Source organism: Eulemur rufifrons, chromosome 9, assembly GCF_041146395.1.
Source record: "Eulemur rufifrons isolate Redbay chromosome 9, OSU_ERuf_1, whole genome shotgun sequence".
NCBI classification, from domain to species: Eukaryota; Metazoa; Chordata; class Mammalia; order Primates; family Lemuridae; genus Eulemur; species Eulemur rufifrons.
Genome location: NC_090991.1, coordinates 16,694,264 through 16,706,263, shown reverse-complemented (window position 1 = coordinate 16,706,263; position 12,000 = coordinate 16,694,264). Strand labels below are relative to the sequence as shown.

At 37.8% G+C, this 12,000-nt stretch overlaps 1 protein-coding gene across 2 annotated transcripts in view; it reads left to right on the top strand.

Moving 5' to 3' along the window:
* Window positions 1-12,000, top strand: part of NSRP1 (nuclear speckle splicing regulatory protein 1) — a 40,807-nt gene that overhangs the window by 1,859 nt on the left and 26,948 nt on the right. The window contains exon 1 of one of the 2 annotated variants that reach the window (XM_069483524.1): window positions 5,755-5,788. The exons of the other annotated variant lie outside the window; for it this stretch is intronic. The gene's annotated coding sequence lies outside the window, so the exon portion shown is untranslated. Of the gene's footprint in view, window positions 1-5,754; window positions 5,789-12,000 lie in introns of those variants that run through there. 2 annotated transcript variants of the gene reach the window in all.

The window sequence follows — 12,000 nt, the reverse complement described above, 5'->3', positions numbered from 1 at the left end:
TTTTATTTTAGCAGCCAAAACTGTTTTCCTCTGAAACCCACAATGTATAGCAGAAACAACCCCAAATATGTGCTTATCTAATATTCCAGTCACGTTTTTATATCTCTTAAAACACAGACCTTTGCATCAGTTAATCTGGGATTTCTTTTGGCTTGGCAGAAAAATAGCTTCTTTTTCAGTTTTTACTCATTATGTAATCGGCTCTGTATGGCTCACATTTTTAAAATATTGATATATAATTTACATGTAATAAAATTTGCAGATTTTAAGTATATGGGTTGATGATTTTTGACAAATGTATATGCTGCAATCAAGATGTAGAACATTTCCCTCTCCCCTGAAAGTCCTTCCACACCCCTTTTCAGTCAGCCTCTCCACATTCTGCCCCAGATAAGTGCTCATATTTTGTCACTTGGATTAGTTTTGCCTGTTCTATTAATAGAATTTCATATAAAAGGCATCATACAGTATGAACTCTATGTCTGACTTCTTTTACTCAGTATAATGTCAGTGAGATTCATCCATGTAGTTGTAGAATCATGTGGTTGTTTTTTTTTGTTTGTTTTGTTTTGTTTTTAAAGTAGAGATGGGTCCTGCTGTGTTGCCCAGGCTGGACTCAGCTCCTGGGCCCAGGTGATCCTCCTGCCTCAACCTCCCAAGTAGCCGGGACTATAGGCATGTGCCACGACACCCAGCTAATTTTTCTATTTTTAGTAGAGACAGGGTCCTATTGTTGTTCAGGCTGGTCTTGAACTCCTGGGCTCAAGGGGTCCTCCTACCTCGACCTCCCAGAGTGCTAGGATTACAGGTGTGAGCCACCGTGCCCAGCCTCAACTTTAGATTTTTAAGTAGTTTTTGAGTAGGTCAGTGATATGACCACACTTTTATCTTGGGAAGATAACTCTTGAACTGTATGTAAAGTACAGATGGGGAGAAATGAAAGTTGAGGGTCAAGATGCCTGTTAGAAGACTTTTACAGTTCAGGTGAGAAATGACAATCTTAACTAGGGTGTGGTCAGTGGGAATAAGTTGAGACAAATATGAGAGATACCACAGAAATAAACAGGACCTAGCAGCCAAATGGAATATATGGGGAAGGAAACCAATGAGTTGGATGTACTGTAAGGAAATACTGTAAGGATTTCTATTCTGGGTGGCTAAGAAGGTTATCACAGGAGGAAGGAGATTTGACACTCATGTGCATTTGTTTACAGTAGAGAAGCAGATAACATTTTAAGATTTATTTACAGGATCTTTTTTTATGCTTACGTAAGGTCTTTTTTTGTCATTTTCCCCCCATTAAAAAAAATTGAGATACAATTCACATACCGTATACTTCACCCTTTTAAAGTGTACAATTCACTGGTCTTTAAGAGTTGTGCAGCCATCACCTATCTAATTTTAGGATATTTTCATCACCCAGAAAGAAATCCAGTACTCATTACAGTCACTCATTCTTCCCACCCCTACATCTTGGCAACCACTAATCTACTTTCTATTTCTGTGGTTTTGCCTGTTCTGCACGTTTCTTGTAAATGGAATCATGCAATAGATGGCCTTTTCTGTCTGGCTTCTTTCACATTCGCTTTAGCACAATGTTTCCAAGGTTGTAACATGTATCATGTATCAATATTTTATTTCTTTTTACTACTAAATAGTATCTCATTATATGTATATACCACATTTTATTTATCCGTTGGTGGTAGGCATTTGGGTTTTTTCAGATTTCTGGCTATCACAAATAGTGCTGCTATAAACATTTGTGTATAGGTTTTTGTGTGGGCATATATTTTCATTTCTATTGGATGTATACCTAGGAGTCAAATTGCTGGTTCATGTAATCACTCCGTGTTTTACTTTTTGAGGAGCTGCCAGACTGTTTTCCAAAGTGGCTGCACCATTTTGCATTCCCATCAGCAGTGTATGAAGGTTTTGACATTTCCACATCCTTTCTGACACTATTTAATCTTTATTATAGCCATCTAGTGGGTGTGAAGTGGTATCTCGTTGTGGTTTTGATTCACATTACCCTAATGGCCAATCATGGTCATTTTTGTATCTTTGGAGAAATGTCTATTTGTGCCATTTACCTGTTTTTTAATTGGGTTGTCATTTTATAATAAGTTGTAAAAGTTCTTTATATAATCTAGATACAGGTACCTTATTAGATGTGTAGTTTGTAAATATATTCTCCCTGTCTATGGATTGTCTTTTCACTTCCTTGAAAATGTCCCTTGAAGTACAAAAGTTCAGTTTTCAGGCAATCCAATTTATTTTTTTCCTGTGGTTGCTAGTGCTTTGGTGTCATATCTAAGAAACCGTTGGCTAATCCAAGGTTACAAAGGTCTATACTACATTTTCTTCCAGGAGTTTCATAGTTTTTGCTCTTAAATTTAGGTTTTTGATCTAACTTTGAGTTAATTTTTGTATATAGTATTAGGTAGAGGCCCAGCTTCATTCTCAGCATGTGGATATCCACTGACCCAACACCATTTGTTGTTTGCCATTAAACATCCTTGTGGGTTTGTTTATTTATTTATTTATTTATTTACTTGCTTTTAACTCCGCTTCTGTTCTATGGCCTTCTTCCCTTTGTGTGGTTTGCTTTAATATACAAATAACTTTCAAAATCGCTTGCCATGGATACAGCAGAAAGATTGGACATGCTTATGTTGCACTTTCACATTAAATCATCCCAGCATACTGTGTAATACAAAGCAACATGAAATTACCACAGTATACCCCAGTTTGAGAAGGGTGAGTTTGCACAAGCAATCTAGAAAGTTTACCCATGTTATTGCTGTTTCTTTTCCATTGTGAAATGAAGCTGTGGTAACTGGACAGTGGGTACACTAGAATCAGAAAATATAGGCCTGGGCCATTTTCTCGTAGCTTGCTTTCTCTTTCCCTCCCTCTTTTGTCTTTTCCTCCTTCCTGTAGAGAATTGGTTACCTATGTGATGAAAGACTCAAGATGCCAAAAAAGGGATGGTGAGGCAATCCAGAGATAAGTAGTAATTAAGCAAGTAGTGGGCCTATAATTCCAGCATTTTGAGAGGCGGAGGCTGGAGGATTGCTTGAGGCCAGGAGTTCGAGACCAGCCTGGGCAACATATGAAGACCTCATCTCTACAAAAAATTTAAAAAATTAACCAAGTGTGGTGTACGTGCCTGTAGTCCCAGCTACTTGGGAGGCTAAGGTGGGGGGATTGCTTGAACCTAGGAGTTCAAGGCTTCAGTGAGCTGTGACTGTGCCATTGCACTTCAGCCTAGGTGACAGAGAGAGACCTTGTCTCTTAAAAAAAAAAAAAAAAAAGGCAAAGCAAGTAGTGATAATGAAGGGATACAGGTAGGAGATAGTCCTAGAGGCCAGGGGCCAGGGTTACCTGGTAGGAACTGGGCTTATCCAGAAGGAGTCAAAGCCATTGGGGAGATTCAGTCTTAGAGAGAAAGAGAGAAATATGTGGTTTCTTCCACGTTCCAGTATACCAGGGGTCCCCAACCTATGGTGAGTTGTATAATTATTTCATTATATATTACAGTGTAATAATAATAAAGTACACAATAAATGTAATACACTTGAATTGTCCTGAAACCATCCCCCTGCTCCCTGTTCCGTGGAAAAATTGTCTTTCATGAAAATGGTCCCTGGTGCCAAAAAGGTTGGGGACCGCTGTGATATACCATCTCTGTTTTCCATTGGCGGAGCCCAGCCAGAAGCTAACTGACAAGGGAGCTGCAGCTTATTTCTTAATGAACAGAATATAAAACTGTTCTTTAGCATGATTCTTCATTACCTATAAAAAATCAGTCTGGTGAGTTGCAACTTACTCTTGTACTGAGAAGTAAATTTCTCAGTTGAAAATATTTAAATATTTGTGAGGTTTGAGTATATATTAAAATCTTTTTTTATAATCAACAACTTAAGCAACAATAAAATTATGAGTGATTTGGAAAAATACAGAGAAAGATATTTCATAATTCCCCACCTGAGGAGAGCATTTGTTACACCTGGAAAGGAGTTACTATGAAGCAAAGCTATCTATTTTCAGGAATTCAGCAGAACCAAGTAAGACTTTACAAATTTAACATCAGACTTTCTCTCCAGTGGTCCAGCAGAGGGGGCCCTAGCACATGAATTCTGTTTCATTTTGTGCTTACATTCAGGTTTAGTTTAAAAATGGGAAAGTGGTAGTCCATTGCTTTTAATTATTGTTTAATTCCTCTTTTTAAAATTATCAAAACTAATTAGTTACAATTGTTATTTCATTCAAAGGTGAGAGAGATAGCAGAGGATGTTAAATTTTTTACCCCATATAAATCAGAAAGCATGTTCTGATGGTGCCGTCTGATCATTAGTGTTTGAGTGGTTTTGCTGTTATAGTAATGTGTTTATTGCATTGTTTCCATCTATCCTCTTTTCCAGTCGCATTGTCAACACCTTCATGACTTTTCTCTCGGGATATTATAATAGTTTTGTAACTGGTTTCCATACTACCTTTCTTCCTTCAAATTATTTCAAATAGTGTAGTCACATCTTCCTAAAGCACGATTCTAATCACTGTTACTCGCTTGTTTCTGGACCTGATTGTAATTTAAATCTAAAGTGCTAGGCCCTACATCTATCCTCTTCCCAACCCTGGCCCCTTTCCCCCTCCTGAAAAATAAAATAAATCTTAAGTGCTAATCCTGACATTGAAAGCCTTAATGCTTTGACCTTAAAATGCTTATTAACATTTTCTCCTAACTCCATTCCTCCAAGCAAAGTACACTGTCATAGGTGTTTTTCACAGCTCTGCTTTTCTTTACACTGGAAGTCTTCTCCCTATCTCTGTAATTATAATTATACAGGATGGCTACATTACAAATTACAGCCATCCTTCAAAACCCAGTGTAAAAGCTACTTCTTTCAAGGTACCGTCTTTGATTTTCTCTACTGTATATAATCTCTTCCTTTTTTTGAAAGCCTTTTTTTGTGAGACAGAGTCTTGCTCTGTTGCCCGGGCTAGAGTGCTGTGATGTCAGCCTAGCTCACAGCAGCCTCAAACTCCTGGGCTCAAGGAATCCTCCTGCCTCAGCCTCCTGAGTAGCTGGGACTACAGGCACATGCTATCATGCCTGGCTAATTTTTCTATTTTTAGTGGAGATGGGGGTCTCACTCTTGCTCAGGCTGGTCTCGAACTCCTGGGCTCAAGCGATCCTCCTGCCTTGGCCTCCCTGAGTGCTAGGATTACAGGCCTGAGCCGTCACACCCGGCCTTTCTGACAGTTCTTTACTTTTCTTATAGTACTTAGCTTTTTAAGCCTTGTATGATAAGTTACTTACATACATATCTTGTCACTGTAGTAGAGTATAAGCTCTATGAGTTAGGATCTGGACAGCTAGGCTAGCTTCTAAGAATGAGTAAGGTTATTTACTCAGGTGCTTTAGCTGTCTAGGTTGTAAAGAGCCAGAGAGTAGATGTTTTAGGTTTTGCAGGTCAACTACTCGGCATGAAAGCAGCCATTAGACAATGTGTAAATGGTGAACATGAGTAATAAATGTTCTAATAAAACTATACAAAAATGAGGATGGGCTGTTTTTGGCCCACAGCCTATAACTTGCTGACCACTGTTCTATATGATTATTCTTTTTTTTTTTTTTTTTAGGATCGCTTATTTGTTTTTTTTTTTTTTTTAATTTCAGCTCATTATGGGGGTACAGAAATTCAGGTTATATCTATTGCCCATGCCCCCAAATCTGAGCTTCAAGTGTGTCCATTCCCTGGACAGTGCACATCGCACTCATCATGTAGGTATGCACCCATCCCCTCTCCCCCCCATCCTCCCCAGTCAGAACTTCAAGCGTGTCCATTCCCCAGGCAGTGCGCATCGCACTCATCAAGTAGATAGAAACAACCCAAATGCCCATCAGTTCATGAATGGATTAGCAAAATGTGGTATTTGTATGCCATGGAATATTACTCAGCTATTAGAAATAATGGTGATATGGCATCTCTTTGGTTCTCCTGGAGAGAGTTGGAACCCATTCTATTAAGTGAAGTATCCCAAGAATGGAAAAATAAGCACCACGTGTACTCACCAGCAAACTGGTTTCCCTGATCATCACCTAAGTGCACATTTGGGAATAACACCAATTGGGTATCGGACAGAGGTGGGGGCTGGGGGGAAGGGATGGGTGTATATGATTATTCTTAAATGCACTTGTGATAACAAATATTTCACAAGAATTATGAGGTGATAAGTGACTAAGAACTTCCTTTTACATGTTTATTTGTGGTAAATGCTCATTTTGCAGAGTGTAATGAATTGTCCTTTTAATTTTGGTAATTGATATGCTTATTTCTAGGCAGTATATTTATGAAATCCAATTTTGCAACATAAGTCATGCCATCAAGAGGTATGATGCATGCAACCTGAAAATTGTTGCTTTTGGATAAAGAAACAAAACCCTTTGACTTCTTTAGAAGAGAGCTCTACTGAGAGCTCAACCAATTCCATCTATAGTTCTTTAGCTGCCCTGGTAACATCAACTAGGTGAGGCTGAAATGCTAATTTGATTGTAATGTCTTGATTCTCAAAGTCAGTGAACCTTTCACTGTATTCTCCAATTAATGGATCTATAACAGGTCTCTTCTTCAAATGATTCGCATGTGTCATCCTGCCCTGCTCATCAGTGACCTTTGCTGACTGGGGAAAATGTTCATCTGAAATTTCGTTTTGAAGAAGAAGTGTTTTGAAAAAAGAGCTTTGTTTTTGAAATGCTTGGATTTTTTTTGCCACATATCATTTATAGACAGTTTCACCTTGCAAATAAGTATTCAAGTCGTTTTGATTTGACATGATATCACACAGAAATGCTGCATTCCTATAGAAATACTCTTTTGACAATTCACATTGCTGATTATGTTATTCGTAAAATTTATCTGTTCTCACAGAGATAAAAATTTTAGCTAATACCTGTCCCTGCGATAGCCAACGTACTTTAGAACGATAGGGCAAATCCACACTGAATACTTCTTCGTTCCAACTTTAGCATGTTATGAAACTGACAATGCCCTGTTGCATTTGCATGAATGTAGTTAACAATACTATAACTTGTTGCAAAGTGTCACTTAAAATAGTCACTTTGGCACTGAGCTTTTGCTGATGCAAGATACAATGAAAAGAAATGAGAGCATCTGGATCTGTTAATATACTTTTTTTTAATCTGTGCAATAAACCCTTCATGTTTTCCTGTCATGGAAGGTGCACTGTCTCTGCATACACTCTCTAAATTTACCAAATTCAGTCCAACTCCACGACATTTATCTTGAAAGTTGTTGAAGATATCTATTCCCCTTGTTTATTTTGCAGGAGTGCCCAAAGCTAGTTAACTCTTTGTAGCAAAGAAAATCTTCGTTAAGACCTGAATGAAGTATAAAACCTGTGCCTGTCTGTAGTATCAGTTGAGTCATCCAAAGTGATTGAATAATATATTGTTTGCTTCAACTGTTGGCAACTGTTATCCACACTGCCTCAGGCAGCCCTGTGTTTTTGACAGATACCCTGAGGGAAAAGGCTGTTTAGCACTGGTGAGCTTTAAGTGAAATAACCTTGTGAACAAGTGGTGACTTCGGGGAACCACCAGATAGGGAATGGAGTTTTGAAGGAGCTCTAAACCATTCTGCCCCCACTAGTGGCTGCCAGACTGCTGATTTCTACCATGATTGTGTATATTTTACTATGGCACTAGGGAGGGGATGTTGGAAATAGGGCAAGGTAATAATGCTGCAGAGCTCACCATTCTTACCAAGATTCAACTGTTCTTGAATAAATGCAGGCACTGCTGTAAGCCTTCAGTTAATTTCCAGAGTTCTAAAAAAGTTGATTCTGATATTTTTGCCAGTGTTTTTGTTACTTTAATGGAGAAGAGAATTTTCAGAGTCCATACTCTGCCATTTTCAGTGACTTTCCATGTTGCCTTTTAATCCTCTTCAGTATATTTTTGCATACTTCAAAGTGATCTTATTGATTTAAAATCACTGTTGACTTCCCATTGCTCCTTGGATAAAGGCTAGAATCCTTAATTTTAATCTATAAGGTCATACATTGTCTTGCTTTTCTTTTTTCTCAGCCTCTTCTTCACTCTGTCTTATTCTTTCAAATTGCCTTGGATCATCTAAGTAATTTTTAGTGTTACCTTTTTCAGCTTCATAATAAACTCTCTGGGCATTTTGATTGGAATTACATTGAATTTATAGATTAATTTAGAAGAGAACTGATAGTGAATCTTTTTTGTTTAGTTTAATGTAATATACTACACTCATTCTTTTATCATTGCTTTCTGTTTTGAAGCCTTTGGCTTAATTTCATAGTTTTTCAACATATGCTCAAAGGGGCATTATTTATTTAGTTTTTGATTGTTAAAGAATGCTTGCCTGTTGTTTTTAATCACTTAAATAACTACTTAAATGGGTGTAATATTTCTAGAATAACAATTTATTTCAAAACTTTGTAGACATTAGTCATTTTCTCTGGCACTTAATATTCTTATGAGGAAGTACAACATGAGTTTTTATTATTATTTTACTTTTTTTTTTTGAGACAGAGTCTCACTCTGTTGCCTGGGCTAGAGTGCAGTGGTGACAGCGCAAGACCCTGTCTCAAAAAAAAAAAACCTCTCAAATTCCTGGGCTCAAGTGATCCCCCTTCCCCGCCTGCTGAGTAGCTGGGACTAAAGGCACATCACCACACTCTGCTAGTTTATTTAAATTTTTTTGTAGAGACGGGGTCTTGCTATGTTGCCCAGGCTGGTCTTGAACTGTTGACCTCAAGTAATCCTCCCACTTTGGCCTCCCAAAGTGCTAGGATTACAGGTGTGAGCCACTGTGCCTGGCCCCCTTGTCCAATCTTAATTGTATTATTCAAATCTATCTTTGTCACCGGTCTGTGTGATTTTTTTGCTTAGTGTGGTATGGTAGTTTTCCGCTGTGGTTACAGTTTCTTAAATATCTCTTTTTAATAAGTTTTATATATATATTTTGAAACTATATTGTCATATATGTAAAGATTCATTGCTATGTCTTCTCTGTGAATTGTTTGGTTTTTTTGTCTTGACTCTTCTTTTTTTTTTTTTTGAGACAGAGTCTTGCTTTGTCACCCTGGCTACAGTGCAATTGCTTCATCAAAGCTCATTGCAACCTCAAACTCCCAGGCTCAAGCGAGCCTCCTGAGGAGCTGGGACTACAGGCGCATACCACCACACCCGGCTAATTTTTCTTTTAGTAGAGATGGGGTCTCATTCTCATGCAGGCTGGTCTCGAACTCCTGACCTCAAATGATTCTCCCACTTCAGCCACCCAGAGTGCTAGGATCGTGAGCGACTGTGTCCCACCACTTGCCTTGACTTTTATTCTGTTTAAATTGTATTGCTCTACTCCCTTTTTAGCCTATTGATGCTATGTCTCTTTTTTCTTTTTTGGCGACAGAGTGTTGCTCTGTTGCCCTGGCTAGAGTGCAGTGGCATCATCACAGCTCACTGCAACCTCAAATTCGTGGGCTTAAGTGATTCTCCTACCTCAGCCTCCCAAGTATCTGGGACTATAGGTGTCCTCCTAATTTTTCAGTTTTTTTGTAGAGACAGTGTCTTGCTATGTTGTTCGGGCTAATCTCAAATTCCTGGCCTCAAGCAATCCTCCTGCCTCCCAAAGTGCTAGGATTATAGGCGTGAGCCAGCACGCCCAGCCAATTAAATCTAAATTATTCCAACAGTGTTTAGAATATTCATATATTCTCTCTTGGACAAACAAAGAACCTTAGCATGTTTTTACTTTTCACTCTCTCTTTTCTCCTCTTTCTCTGCTATCATGTTGGTTGCATACAGGGTTTTGGTTGTAAGTTTTTTTTGTTTTTTTTTTTAAACAATTGATGCTTATTTAGATTTGTCAGGGAGTTTTATTGGTTTCTTTACTAACTACTGCTTTCTGCTTTCTCTTTTGTACTTAGTGTATTCCAAGTATTTCTTTTAGAGATTATCTGTTAGTAGTAATCTTTGAATCCTTGCACATCTGCAGATACCTTTATTTTGCCTTCGCATGTAAAAGATAGTTTGGCTACATATAGAATTGCAGATTTCAAAATTATTTCCCTGTAGAACTTTAAAATAATACAATACTTTCTTTTTCCTTTTATATCTACTCTTGGCAAGTGGAGGTATGTGGTATCAGTCTGATTTCTCTTTATTAGTAGTCTGCACTCCCAGCCCCATCTACCAGATGATGATTGGATTTTCCTCATGATCCTTTATGTTCTGAACTTCCACCAGGATGTATCTAGGTTCAGCACTTTCAGTTTCAGTGAACTCTTTCAGTTTGAGGACTTGTACCAACCTCCATTTCAGAGCTATTTTCTTCTTTTACTGCTTTGAAGAGTCTCTTCTCTCCATTCTGTTTTCTATTCTGTCCTACTAGAACTCCTATTAGACACATTTTAGAACATCTGAATATTTCTCCATATCTCTTAACATTTCTTTTATACTTTACATATTTTTAAAGTTTTTTCAGTGCATTCTGGGAGGATACTTTTACTTCATCTTTCATTAATTGAATTCAATTTATTTCAATCATTATAATCTCTTCTGTAGCTCTAGTGTATTTTTTACAGACAAAAAATTCTGTCATTTTAGTATAATCTCAATAAAGTGTTTTCTCTGGACCAGTGCAGTGGCTTATACCTGTAATCCTAGCAATTTGGGAGGCCGAGATGGGAGAATTGCTTGAGCCCAGGAATTTGAGGTTGTAGTGAGCTGCAGAGCAAGACCCTGTCTCAAAAAGATAAAAAAGTTATCTCTGAAGGTAAGTTCTTCTGATCATTGTTTTGTATCTCTTCTATTTAGTTGATTCAGCAAATGGTTGAGGATTTTTGGTTTGCTCCTTTTTATATTTGAGACTTAGGCTAGCTCTGTTACAGTTGCCTACTTGTGAGGGAGGGATGAGACTTGTCATTGGGCAGGATATACTACAACCTGTGTAAGCAGAGTTTCAGTTCTTCCTGGGTGTCCCCAGGCCAAACATCCAAGACATTTTTCTTTCTTTTTTTTTTTAAAGGGGATTGGCGGGGGGGGGGTCCCAAGACATTTATCTGACTCATACTCCTGTGTTCACTATTTCCAACTAAGAGCAGAAATGAAATCTGTTATTTGCCTTTCCCAAAGAAGGCAATGTGTAATGATACACCTGCATTGCTGCTTCTAATGTGAAACCCCCAATTAATCTATCTTTTTTTTGTCTTCTGTTCTTTTTATCCTTGTTTCAGAATATGTAGCACCCTTGGAACCACTCCCTCCTTTCTAGTACCCAATGTCTGTGGGTAGTTTGATTTTTTGCCTTCTGTCTTCCTCAAATTCCCAGTCCACTGAGGAACTTTTTGTTTTCTAGCATGATTATGGATTTCTTGTCTATCATTCATCCTAAGGGTTTGGATGAGGAGGAAGGGGAGGCCGCATCATATATTAATTTGCCAGTTTGAACCGAGCTTTTTATTGCTTTCCTATCTTTAATATATTGGGCGAATTGTTTAATCTCTCTTAGTCTCAGTTCCCACATTAAAAATATATATATAATTTTACCTACGTAAAGGTTATCTTAAGGATTAAAAATAGTATATCTTAAGTGCTTAGTACAGTGCATGACACAGAGTAGAAGTGCAATAAATGGTAGCTATATGCTATAATAATATCTTCTCTGTGTGCAATAATTATCATCATTAATCATTAGTGTTCTGAAAGTTTCCTATGCTGTCTCCATCCCACTTTGTGTTTGACAGTTATAGTTGGTAGTCCGGCTTTTTTGTGACCTTTTAATAGAATCTTGATATCCAATTTTGGTTGTGGCCACTAGCTAGAAACCATTATATTAGAAATATTTCATAAACAAGGACATAATATCCATAATTATATTGAACTATTATTGCTTTATTTGGTTTGTATACAATCTCATTGCACCTTTTTTACTCATCCTGTTT